Genomic DNA, 14,627 nt, shown 5'->3' with positions numbered 1-14,627 from the left:
GGATGTGTGCTGTGTGACGGGTAAGAGGTAGTGAAGGAAGGGGGAAAAAATGGGGAAATGAGAAAGGAGAGGGGAAGGGAGATAGAGGGAAGAGGGGTGAGAGAAACATGGCTAATGGGTCGGTTGTGGGACTCATGTGTGACGAGGGTGAGAGAGAGGGAGGCAGTTTTGGTGATGTGGTTGGGGGTGGCTTGAAGGGGTGAGGAAAGAGGGAGAGGGCGTAGGCAATGGGGTAGCGATGATGGGTGATCGGCGGTGATGTTGAAAATTTTGAGAAGATGAAAGTGAAAAGGGATTAAGGTTTGGGGTTTTGGGGTTAAGAAGGGGGACACGGTTGTGTAAGGCCTGTGTTGGACCACACGACCGTGGCACACGCCTGTGTGGCTCTTCCCAACCCTTGTGCGTTTAAAATTTTTAGCCCATTCTTCATACGGCCTCAGGCACGCCCATGTGTCCAGGTCGTGGGTATACACGATCGTATCGCCTGGCTGTGTGCAACCTCCTTTGCTTCTCCCACACCTTTGTGACCTCCCACACGCCCGTGTGGCTCGGTCATGTGCCTTGCCTGTGTAACTCTCTGACTTGTTTAAACATTGAAAAAAAATTAGCTCCAGGTTTCACATGGCCAATGACACGCCCGTATGGTACATACGGTCGTGTCTCACACCAGGTGGACTATTTTAGGCCATGTCTTTGTCAATTTTTTGAAAAATTAAGTCTCAGTATCCACGCGGCCAAGGACATGCACGTGTGTCCAGACCGTGTGGGTCACACTGTTGTGTCGCCAGGCCGTGTAACTTACTATTGATTTTCTTAAAGTTTTAAAACTAAGTCTTAGGATCCACATGGCCAAGGACACGTCCGTGTGTCCAGGCCGTGTCCAGGCCGTGTGGGTTAAAAAACATATTTTTTTAATATATTTTGAAAATTAATTAATTTTAAAAAAATCATGAAAAAAGTTAATAAAATTAGCAGAGTTAACACTTGGGTTGCCTCCCGAGAAGTGTTTATTTAAAGTCTAAGCTCGACTTACCTTATATTCGACGGTCATGATGGTTCACGAAGTCGAAACTCCTTTTTCTTGATGTCAATTCTATTATTAAAATAAGGTTTGAGTCGAGTAATATTTACCTTAAAAGTGCCAAATTCAGAATGAGTTACCTCGACTGTACCGTATGGGAAGACATTTAATATCGTAAAAGAAGTTGCTCCGTTCGCATTAAGCTCTGAAGTGGCAATTCAAGGGTTCATTTTATCTAATAGTACCTGGTTCCCAACCTTAAATTGATTCGTCCCATCCTTATGCTCGTCATGGTGTTGCTTTGGTTCTGCATCGTGTATTCTCGGTTTCTCCTCAACATGTATCCGCCATTCGTCTAGTTCATCGATTTGTAACATTTATTTTTTATGAGTCGTCATATTTCTGTCACATAGACTGGAACGTGGCTCCATCACATTTTTTCGAGGGGTTTCTTGCAAAGAAGTTTGAGCCTCAATGTTATTTATATTAACAGAACTCGTATAATTATCTCGATCACTAGATGTCTTAACAGAATCACGAGCTTGGAGTTTAATCGTATCATCACCTACACGAAGTATCAATTCAACTTTACCAACATCAATAATAGTTCTGGTAGTTGTTAAAAAGGGCCGACCTAGAATCAAAGGTACGTCACTGTCCTCATTTATGTCTAAAACAACAAAATCAACTAGGAATATGAATTTATCAATTTTAATGAGAACATCTTCAATAATTGTAACACCCCTTACCCGTATCCAAGGCCGGAACAGAGTACGAGGCATTACCAGACTTAACCATACACATAGACGAAAACCGGGCCATAAAATTTCATTTAATTTAAAACTTTTCGAACACATGCATAACAAACAAAGCTAACTATATCATCACATCAAAACATAGGACATGGCACGATTAATTAAACTTATAAACCATAATGGATAAGGACCACATCTCATGATTTTATACGATAACTCAATGCAGACTGATACATATGGTTAAAATCATAATAAAAATACATATCACAAACCAACTTCCTATACATGCCACTCACTTGATATTTCTAATATTTGAATTAATTTTCCCAAAAATGATAGTTTGATAGTGTGATTTTGCCTCCGACGATCTCTAATCCCGAGCCAACCTGCCAATACTAAAGAAATGGAGAGGATGGGTAAGCTTTACGCTTAGTAAGTTTATATGAAAATAATAAGCAATTACTACCATGCTTTTCAAGATAAAACACTATAATTGTACAATTACACATATTCAGGACAGACTGTTTTCTGGAGTTATAGTTATTAAATCATTCTTATCTAAAGCTAAAAAACTCCAAATTTAGTTTCATTAATTTTCCTTGAAACTAGATTCATATATATTTCTGCCATAAAATTTCAAGAATTTTTGGTTTAGCCAATTAGTACAGTTTATTAGTTAAAGTCTCCCCTGTTTCAGAGTACGACTACTCTGACCTCTGTGCGCTACGAACCAAATTTCTCCCTGTACAGAATTCCAAAGACCATGAAGTTTGTTTCCCTTAAAAATATACTCAATAAGGAATCCATCCATGTAAGGTATGACTCTTAATAATGTTTTTAAAATTTATGGTGAATTTCTAAAGTCAGAACAGGGAATCTCGAATTCATTCAGACCCTGTTTCACAAGAATTCAAATATCACACAATATAGAATTCTTTTGCTTCCCTTATTTCTTTCATACGAAAATAGACTCATTAAGCTTTAGTTTCATATATCATTTCAATTTTTATTCAACTTCCACAATTTTTAGTGAATTTTCAAAGTCATGCAACTGCTGCTGTCCAACACTATTTTACCACTAAAATTCATTCTTACATAATTCCACTTAATCCATTTTGTCTTATCGAAATTCACCCTATTATCGAGCACATTACTCATAATTTTTCATAAACATATACCTACACTTATTCATCATATAATCATGTTCAATTGTATTTTTACGTAATCGATTTTCCCGTTGAACTCTTCGGAATAATAACTGATACTCAATTGCCTGCACATATTTTCACACTTGTTGCCAAAGCTATCTGGTATGCATAGTAGCCTGCACTTAGTACTACACACGTGACCAATTATCCGGTACACGTAGTAGCCTGCACTTAGTACTACACACGTGATCACAGTTTTCGGGTACGCATAGTAGCCTGCACTTAGTACTACACATGCGACCTCACAATAGATCATTCGTATCGTTTTTATTCCGAAGGTTCAATCGGGAAATTCCTCACTTTTCAACATTTTACTAAATTGTCCGTAATCAATTTAAATTCATAATTTACATCAAATAACCATTTGATAGGCAGCCACATTTCATATGATATCAAAATATAATAACATAAAATGAATCAATAGATTATTTATGTACGAATTTACTCGAAGTGTCGATCTCACTATCCATAGTACCAATTGTCCATTCATAGTATAATAAGACACAACTCAAATATCAAATCAGCTTTTAAGAATTTACATAACATATATCACATATTTCATATATCACTTGTCATGTATCTTCATTTTCTTGCATTTCATGTAACATTCTTATTATCATACGAACTTACCTCGATCCAGAAACAACAATTTACCATTTTAGTCCATAACCTGGTATTTTCCCGATTTAAGCCCGAATCTCGATTTCCTTCATCTATAATATCACATTTAGCCTAATAATTAGTCACACTATTCATTCGGGGTCCAAAAATAATATTTTTAAAAATTTTCATTTTGACCCCTAAACTTTTGCATATTTGCACTTTTGCCCTAAAGTTTGAAAATTAAACTTCATCCTATTTTCTTATGTTTTATGACATGATGATCATTTTTCCCTTCTATGGCAACATCAAATTCTCACTCTAACATGTACTTATGACTATTAGGTATTTTTACCGATTAAGCCTTTTTGCTCGTTTTCACTTAAAACCGGGTAGCACAAGTTGTCTAACATAATTTAAAACCTCATATTCTATCATAAAACACCAAAATACACAAATTTCACCTATGGGTATTTTTCCAAATATGAACCCTAGGTTGAATTATTGCTAGCATAAGCTAAATCAAGTTACCGAAACTCAAAAAAAGTAAAAATCATTAAAAACGAGGCTAGAACGGACTTACAATCGAGATTGGAAGCTTGAAAACCCTAGCCACGGAGTCTCCCTTGGTATACAAGTCCATGGTAAATAAGATGAGCAAAATTGGCTTTTAATTTTGTATTTTAATTCATTTTACCCCTAAATGACAAAAATGGCCTTACTACTAAACTTTCTAAAAATTCCATTCATGTCCAATATTTGTCCATAAACTTTGAAATTGGAAAAATTGATATTTAATACCTCATAATTAATATTTCAAAGCAATTTCATACTAGAAACTTCTAGAATGAAAGTTTTGCAACTTATTCAATTTAGTCCCTAACTTCAAATTAGGCACTTTATGCATAGAATTTATTCACAAAATTTTCACACAATCATGCAATCATATCATAGACCTCAAAATAATCATAAAATAATTATTTCTATCTCAGATTTATGGTCACAAAACCACTATTCCGATTAGGCCCTAATTCGGGATATTACAATAATACCCCTAGGAAATCAAATGGTTCTATCTGCTAATTGAATACTCATCCTAGTTTACTTGGGTTTCCTGATACCTAGTTGCTTAAACATTTTATAGGGTGTGACATTAATACTCGCCCTTAAATCAGCTGAAGCATTATTAACATTTAAACTACCAATTAAATAAGGAATAGTAAAACTCCTTAGATCTTTCAATTTATTGGGTAGTTTATCTTGCAGAATGGCTGAGCACACTACATTTAGCTCCAAGTGCGATGAATCACCTAACTTCTGTTTGTTTTCCAAAAGTTCCTTTGAAAATTTAACTGAATTGGGCATCTGCAAAAGAGCTTCAATAAACGGTAAGTTGATATGTAACTTTTCAAAAAGTTTAAGAAATTTACCAAATTTTTCATTGGTATGGTCTTTTTTTGTCGGATTGGGATATGGCACATGAGGTTTATATTCCTTACTGACTGGTTTTTGCTTATTTTGGCTTACCTCAACCTTACCTTTACTTACCACACTTTCTTACCTCGGTTCTAGTTCAAATTCAACTAACGCTTCTTCATCTCGAATACTAATTGCATAAAGCTGCTCTCATGGGTTAGTTTCGGTGTTTCTAGGCAAGCTACCTTGTGGTCTTTCTGAAATCAACTTAGCAAGTTGTCCTGTTTGGTTTTCGAGCCCTTGAATCGACGCTTTTTGATTTTTACATGCTGTTTCGGTGTTTTGAAAGCTGGTTTCTAACACCAAAATAAACTTTGTCAACATCTCCTTAAGGTTCAGCTTATTCTTTTGCTGGTAAAGTTGTTGAAAGCCTGGAGACGATTGTGGTCTCTGGTTTTCTTGACCACCCCAAGAGAAATTGAGATGGTTCCTCCAACCAGCATTATAAGTGTTACTGTAAGGATTATTCTGAGACTTAGAATTAATACCTATATAGTTGACTTGTTTGTTCTCTATGCTAGGATCGTAGGGTAAATATTCTAAATTGTTCATTCCTCCTCCATTTATATTGCACTATATCACTGGATGTACCTGTGTAGAAATACATAAACTATTGATTTTTTTATTCAAAAATTTCTACCTAATTTGATAACATGGTGACCGCATCTAAGTTAAAAACACCGGGTGCTTTTGTCGGCTTCGTCCTCGTGACTTGCCATTGATAATTATTCAGTGACATCTCCTCTATAAACTCATAAGCCTCTTCAGGTGTTTTATTATTTAGAGTACCATCGGCAGCTGCATCGATCAATTGCCTAGTTGAGGGGTTCAAACCGTTGTAGAAGGTTTGAACCTATAACCATAGAAACCCATGGTGAGGGCACCTTCTCAATAAATCCTTATACCTCTCTCTTGCATCATATAGGGTCTCTAAGTCCATCTGTACGAAGGAAGATATATCATTCCTCAGCTTAGCTGTTTTAACCGGTGGAAAATACTTCAGTAAGATTTTTTTGGTCATTTGATCCCATGTAATGATAGAGCCTCGTGGTAATTAGTTCAACCACTGTTTAGCTTTATCTCTTAACAAGAAGGGAAATAATTGTAGGCGAATGGCGTCGTTAGAAACATCGCTAATCTTGAAAGTGTCACAAAATTCCAGAAAAGTAGCCGAATGGGTATTTGGATCTTCGTCTTGCAAACCATCAAACAGAACAAACTATTGAATCATCTGAATAGTGTTCGACTTCAGTTCAAAATTATTCACAGCAATGGTAGGTCTCACAATACTTGATTCAGCTTAGGTTAGAGTGGGCTTGGCATAATCGTACATAGTACGAGGAGCATGATTTGGATTTGCAGGATTTGCAGCAACCATAGGAGGTAGCTGATTATTCTATTTTTCAGTCATCTCCTCAGTAATAATAACGTCCTCTTGCTCTTCCACTGTACTTTGTCGACTCTGTCTTGCTTCTCTACGGTTTCTACGAGCTGTGCTTTAAATTTTGCTATCAAATAGTAGTGGTCCCGATGAGTTTCTTCTAGTCATAAACTAAAGGAACCTGCCAGAAGAAAATAAAAAAAATTAGAAAACAAAAATTAAACTAAAAAAATAAAATGCAATAAAAATAAAAATGGATAAATTAATAAAAATCAAGTGTTCCTAATATTTTAGTCCCTAGCAACAGTGCCAAAAACTTCATGATCACTAAACTAACTAAAATTACGATAAAGGCAAGCGCACCTATCGAGTAATAGTATTGCTATGGTGAGTCAGGAATATCATATCCACGAGGACTAAAAGTACTAGTACTTACTATTTTTCTATTGTCTAGTCGATAAATTGAAGGAATTATTTTTAATCTAAAATTAACTAAAATAATTACTAGAATGCAACAGAGAATGAATTAGGAAAAAAAATCGAAAAATAATGAGATAGGCAATACCCATGAAAGAATCCACCTAGACTTTACTTATTATTTTGAATATGAATTAAACGATTTATTCACTTGCACCTTGATCAGTAAAAATCCCTAAATTATGTTAATATTTCCTTCAAGAGTAAAAACAACTGACTTTAGGTTGATTAATTGAAATCTCTTTCTAATTAAAACCTCTATTATCGTATTAACTCGATCTATGAATTCCCCTATTAGATTTGACTCTAATCTGGTAGATTTATGTCATCCTATTTCTAGGATTGCATGCAACTCCACTTAATTATGCTAGATCTACTCTTATACAGGGACTTTTGCTCCCCTGAAATAAGCACATTAAGCATGAATTAATATCCTGAAAATATTAAAACACGAAATAAGCATACATAATTAAGAACAAGAATCAAGTATTTATCATGTAATTCAGAAATCAAATAATAAGATTCATATAGGTTTTATCTTCCCTAGGTATCTAGGGAATTTAGTTCATAATCTGGAATAACATCATCTCAAAGTTAGGAAAACAACAAGACATAAAGAAACCCAATAAAAATTCTAAAGAAATTGAATAGAGATCTTCAATCTTGAAGGAGAGTCGCTTCTGAAATGAATCCAGTGGCATTCTTCGAGTCTTTTCTTTGCTCTTCTATGTGTGCTCCATTAGGTCCTCTTTTAGTGTGTATTAATAGACTTTAGAATGCTCAGAAAGCCTAAAAAATTGGGTTTTTCCGCGTGTTTGGGAAATAGGGAGCAATATCAACACGGGCTGGCACATGGGCGTGTGGCTTGCTTGTGTGGCTCACATAGGCGTGTGCCTAGCCCGTGTGGAAAATGCTCAGGCTGTGTGAATGCTAAAAACAGCTCTTTTTTGTCCAATTTTGGCCCCTTTTTTGCTCCTTTCACTACCCTATGCTCATCTAAGTATAGAAACATGAATTTAAAGGATTAGGAGTATCAAATTCACTAATTTACATAATAAATCATCCAAAAACGAGTCAAGAATGGGATTAAAAACATGTTACTTTTATGGTTTATCATTGATAATAAAATTCGATTATTTAAAAAAAATTAGAACCAAAGTAACAAAAATAGGATAAATTGATAAAAGATATTTATACTTTTTGAGAAAGAAGAGTAAAATGTTGGAGATTGAAGAAAGGATATTATCATAAGCTTTATATATATAATATATCTTGTAATGCCTCATACCTGACCTAATTGTTGGATCCAAGTATGTGATGTCACATTATGTTGACGAATCAACTGAATCTAATTTACTTCTTCATCTAGTTATTTAAAATAAAAAACCATTTATATCAATACAATTATTCCTTTCAATCCTAATTTTCATATTCATCGAGTTATAAGATGATACTAAATAAAATTAAAAGTTGGGACTCGAATCCGATCTTCATTATCACATTTCATTAATGTGTCTCGAGATGAAGGGCTTCTTGTCTTAAGATAGATTGCAATCAATTTTGGCCCCTATTATTTGATGATAGACATTACGACAGATACTTGGATCTAATTTATTCTGTCACCCCAGATTGTCCGGCAACAATGACTTTTATAATTAGTATATTCTACCATCCCAGGATGCCTGAAAATTAAGGTTTTTTTTTCTCTTATGTCTATCTATACTGCTCAATCTGCCATCTAGATTGTCTAACGGTGATGGTTACTATATCAATGATCCTATGACATGACTCAAACTAAGTCTAACATTGTTTAATGGGGCATTAACATCATAATCACATCTGTAATACATATCATCATAATATCATCGATTCAACTCTTATGTACAAGCAATCACAATCTCAAATATTTATCACATAATTTGAATTTCAATGATCAAAGTTATATTTCAAAGGTTAGAGGGAAAAGATACCATTACCTCAATTCATAGTCGAATGAAATATAATGAAATAATTAATCTGTGAAAGCAAATCGAGATTGAATTATAAAAGCACAAACCGCAAAAGCTAAACAATGTCCGACTTTTCTTTTTTCCTTTGAAGTTCCAGTGTCGTCTTTGGCTACGTTCGATAATACAATTACAGAAACGTCATTAATCACATAATTAGACACAATTCAATGAAATCAAACATGAATGCATTTAATTCAATTTATTCCTTTACTAATTTAATATTCAAAACATTTATATTGCATAATTTATCTTATTGAACTTAAATCCAACTTAATAAATATAGTACAAGGACTTCCTATTACCATTATTCATGAACATATCCCAAAGTTTTCATATTTTACAATTTTGTCCTTAATAAAACATAATTTATCAAACAATATCTACTTAGTTCAAGCTTGATTCACTATCATTTAACACATTTCCATCATGTTCTTTCCTAATCTAACTAGCTTCACCCATGCAAGACTTAAAACTTAGACATTTGTTGGACAAAACACGTTAGCGAATAAATATAAATAAAAATAAACAACTATTTATATAAAATAAATTAAATTAAATACTTTTTATTTAAAATATCCAATATGAAAACCAGAAATTGAGGTTTACTAAATGCCCATTTTGGGCCCGATCAGTCCGAATATTTCGCGTCGCCCAACGTCGTGGGAGTGTGCACCCCAACCTTGATGGGTTTGGATCTACATCCCCTTGCGCGTGAGGCAAGGTTTCAACTTAATCATTCAATCACCCTCAAGTGGGTTCTCATATATATAAGCATCTCACATTGGTATTTAACCGATGTGGGATCTAAACTTTTCTTTTCCTCAACAAATATTCATAAGTAGCATACTTTGAGCATCAATTTCTCATTCATCACTCAACCATTTTGAGCATACGAAATGCCGTTGTGAAGATCTCATGGAGTAGAATATAAAACCATAATTTTATGATTCAACTCTCCACCAATTGAGAATATGCCTCAAAGTTTTCAAAAATTACAATTTTTCCAACAACATTCAAATTCTCTAAGCTTTCAACAACGGTGGTTTGATTAAAACTCTATCACTTCTCAAGTCTTATGCATGGGTCTTACTTATCATGATACAGTCACCAAATCTTAAATTAGTTTCAAGCCATTTGATCATTAAACACTTTAGTCCTCGTACTATTTTGAAGAATCAAATTCAATAAGACTTAATAATGACTTTCTCGATCCACACTTGACTCGTACTTATTCTATTTTAATTATTTGTTAACTTAATTTAATTAATTCGATCTAAAACTGAATTTTTCAACACCATGACGAATTGAGTCGTTATATATCTAAAGTGACGTATTGAAAAAATTAAGATAATTTTAAGTTCTAAATTATTTCGAGTAAATTGACTTTAATAATAGTGTGGGTTCCATTTGTTGTATTTAAATTTTGTTTAAATTAATTAAATTTGTTAACAATAATATAATTAAAATTTGTATATTTATCATTTAATCTAATAAAATGATTCACGTGATAAAGTTTTTTCTAATTGATATCTTTAATGCTTTAGCCATGTTGTAATAGTGATTGATTGATTTTTCTTAAATTGCATTTTTTTGTTTGGTAGAAACAAACATACGCCAAGCCTAGATACAATAAAATATGTTAATTATTAATTGTTTCTTCAAGAAAATTCGAACGAGAATCTTCTTTTAATAAGATCTTGATTTCATGCAGTGGTTCTTCAAGAACCATGAGATGTTCAATATCACTACTAGTTCTTCAAGAATCATGAGATGTCCAATATCACTACTACTTCCTCAAGAAAATTAGAACGAAAATATTCTTTTAATAAGATCTTGATTCCATGTGGTGGTTCTTCAAGAACCATGAGATGTCCAATATCACTGCTAGTTCTTAAATTATATTTTTTATCGTATTATATGTACAATTTATAAAAATAACTAAAATTTAATATAAAAATATTTTAATATATTTTAATTAATAAATACAATCAATTCATATAATACAAGGGAATGTAAGCTAATATATTATATACAAGGTATATACACATTTTGTATGTTTTTCTATGTAAAGTATTTTATATTACAGCAAGTGACACATTGTATGATTGACATGTAAGTATTTTGACTATAAACATGATATGAGTTTATTTTTTTAATTGATGTTTGTTAAAAATGGAATGTTTTTATTAATTTATTATGCGAAAATTATTCAATTTACACTTATAACTTTCATACTTGGAAAATTATTCAATGTGTAAGTGTGAAGATCAAAATTAAAATAAACTTGATAAAAACTAATTAAAATAGAAAATTAAGAATAAGATTGTTTAAACACAATTGTTTATATATTTTTTCTTTCATAGGTTAAGTTATTCTATGGTTGCAAGTGAGTGGCATATATGTCTCAAGTTGGTGGTTAGTATCTTTGCACGTCTAGTGAGCTTCATAATTACATGCCCTATACTGGTAATTCTTTCTTGGGTCTTCTAAATCTATCAATTGATGTCGTTTATATTTCATTAACACCTTGTAATCATAGTGTTGGATGCAGCATTAAACCACAAGTAAACAAAAAACCCAAGTTAAAACTTTGAAAATAATATTGGTAACCTACAATAAAACCAAGCATAAAGAAAAAATGAAAAAGCGCAATCCACTCTATAACCCGCCCACTAAACTTCTTTATTTGATATTTGCTTCAGCATAGTTTTCTTCTTTGCCATAGAGCTTGTCTTCATTCATGGAAGAAATTAAGAATTGCAAATGGAATCCATGGGAGTGTTTGAAATCGATTGAAATTGTTGCCATTTTGAAAACAAATTCTGATCCTTCTTTTCTCTCTTGTATTATCACTTTTTACATTTTAATCCTTCTTTATTTCCCTCCAAACTTTTCTCTTAATCTCCATTTTTCTCTTCTTCTACTTTTAACTGCTTCTCTTTTGCTTTCTCTCCTTCGTCTTTGTTGTGCCATACAAAGAATCCAAACAGAAACCATAGCAAAAACAAGCCTTGTTGAAGCAATAAAAACAGGTTCTTCACCAAGAGAGATGAGTTTCGAAGAAAAGTTCGTGGAGTGGGACGTGAGAGCTCCGTTAGAGGTTATTTATGAAGATTATGAAGGAGAAGAAGCTTTGGATCGTGGTATTGAGAGGTACATTTCGATGTCGCGTGGCTACTCGGAACCTGAACCAGATAGCTTGTTCTTGGAGATGGAGTTTCGGTGATCAGAGAATGGGTTTCGTCGGAGAAGAGGTGTTGCAGATGGGAAGAAGAAGAAGAAGAAGATAGACAAGGATTGATAGAGATAGCTTTGGATTTTCATGGAGAAGAAGATAACTTGATAGAGATTGATATTTCTTCCATTAAGGTTTAGGGTTTCCTAATGTATTACTGTTCCATTTATAAGCTGTGATTAGATGTTTGCCAAACTTATTTTTATGTTTAAAAGAAGTGCATGAAATGCATACTTCAAAAAAAAAACAGATTTTACAATTAGATTATCAATTATCAATTAGATTGTTGATTCTATTTAACTAAATAAATTATTAAAAAATTTTCAAAAAATTTATAAATTTTGGTTAAACCAATTCGTATTAATTTATAAATTAATTGATTTTCATCTTTTTTTTGAACTTGTATTTTAATCGATTCAACGAATTAATCCAATCTAATTAATATTATTTAAAAAAGAGAAACTAAGACAAACTTAGTACACCTTTAGCTTTTTGTTGAATCAATAGTTAATATTCGCAAAAAAAGTTTACTCTAAAAAATAACTTATACTAGAAATACTATCACATGCATATAGTAATCACAAATTTAGAACACAAACATGTATGTAAAAATAACATATAATAAATAGTGAAATTTATGGTTTTAGAATCAATTATTAATAACATATAAAATGTGTAGGTTATTAAAATGATAAAAATTAGATTAAATTGTTTATCATGTTGTAAACAACAATATTGAATTGATGTCGAGTTAATTTATGATACCAATTCAATCAAATTATTATTAATACTAAAAATTCTATCATACTCGTATGCGTATTAAACTACAAATTTAAAACACAAATGCTTGTTTAAAAGTAACATACAATAAACAATAAAACATATGGTTTAAAATTAATTATACAACTGATGGAGATAATAAATCGTCAAGGGTTTCATTAATAGTATAGATATACAACAGGTGGAGATAATAAAACGTGAATATTAAAAAATATATAAAAATATCAAAATAAAACTTTGGTTGAGTGATAAATTTAAGATTTTATTAATCAAATTGTCGCGGTTTGAATCCTACAATATGTATATTTTCTTGGTTTTTGTTAATACGAAAGGATTAAAATACTATCAAATAATATGACTTATTTTAGTTATAAGAGAGTATTTTTTTGTAATTTTCTAACCAAGTTGATATCTAATTAAACCGTAACACCAACTCAATAATTAATTTTTAAAAAAAAATAAAAAAAAATATTCTCAAATATCAAATGTTTGAAACGAACCAAAATATACTGAAAAAGCTCAAACTTTTTGTTAATTTTTTCCCAATTTCCAAATCTGGATTTTTTATTCGTTTTGGTTGGTTCTTCAATTTTTAGATTCAATTTAGTAACTTTTTTATTCGAAATTGATAGTACAGGTAACTCAATTTTAAAATTAGGTAAATTATTTTTAAAAAATTAGAATACTTTAATTTATGTTAATTTCAAAAGTAAGTAATTAAAGACCATTAATTATAGTATTAATGTCTTCTATCAACCGTACATAATTTTAATTGGCATAATAACAAATTTAATCTTCAATGTTGATATATATATATTTTTCAATGTTGATATATATATTTTTCATTTTAAAATTTATTCTAAAAATTTCAATAAATTATGCCTCAACATTTACACATATGTAGAAATGTTGTGGGATAAATTTGTTAAATTAAGACCAAATTGATAAAATATGTAAACTTTTAGCTCTAAATTTTTTAATATACCAATCAAAATTATGTATAATGGATGAAAAAATTAATATCGTGATTAATTGTCTTTAGTTACTTTCAAATTTTACATAAATTAAATTGTGCTGATTTTTTTTTAGAAAAATTAATTTATTCAATTTTAAAATTGAAAAGTACTCAAGAAATCTTATTACCTAAAATATTAAACCACAATGAAAAAATTTTTAGGGAGATGAAAAAATCACGACAAAATAAAACAAAAACCTAATAGTTGACCATGAGTTTCAATATTAAATTGAGTTTTTGTTATAGAAGCAAAGTTTATGTTTTTTCTTACCTTGTTTGCAATGGCCAGCCAACATCATGCCAAAGCAAGCCTATTTTGAAGAATAAATTAAAAAAATTAACCTTATATTTAACTTAATTATTTCATATTAATAAATAATAATTTTTTAAAAATAATTGTGATATATTTTTAAAATAAAATTGTTATACTTACACTGCGCACCCCAACACCCCAACACGTGTCTTCCAATGAAGTTGATCCTTTAGCAAACCATGTATATATGGCAGACCAAATTAAGCTACTATACCTTTCACTTTTTACCGCAGGCAAACCCAAACCTGGCAAACCTCACGCAACATCATACCTTCATTGGACTTATATGGGATGCACGTGGGAAGTTCAAAACTATTGATTACCCAGTTATCATGGTCAGGAAACTAAATCAAATCT

At 31.7% G+C, this 14,627-nt stretch overlaps 1 non-coding gene across 1 annotated transcript; it reads left to right on the top strand.

The window, feature by feature from the left end:
• Window positions 1-5,926: 5,926 nt before the first annotated feature.
• On the top strand, window positions 5,927-6,033 carry LOC121207299 (small nucleolar RNA R71). The gene has a single exon (XR_005902389.1). It is a non-coding gene; the product is annotated as a small nucleolar RNA R71 (small nucleolar RNA).
• Window positions 6,034-14,627: the final 8,594 nt, after the last annotated feature.

This window comes from Gossypium hirsutum, chromosome A09 (assembly GCF_007990345.1).
Source record: "Gossypium hirsutum isolate 1008001.06 chromosome A09, Gossypium_hirsutum_v2.1, whole genome shotgun sequence".
Lineage (NCBI taxonomy): Eukaryota > Viridiplantae > Streptophyta > Magnoliopsida > Malvales > Malvaceae > Gossypium > Gossypium hirsutum.
The sequence above is the reverse complement of the archived record's forward strand: the minus strand, read 5'-3'. Positions and strand labels throughout refer to the sequence as shown.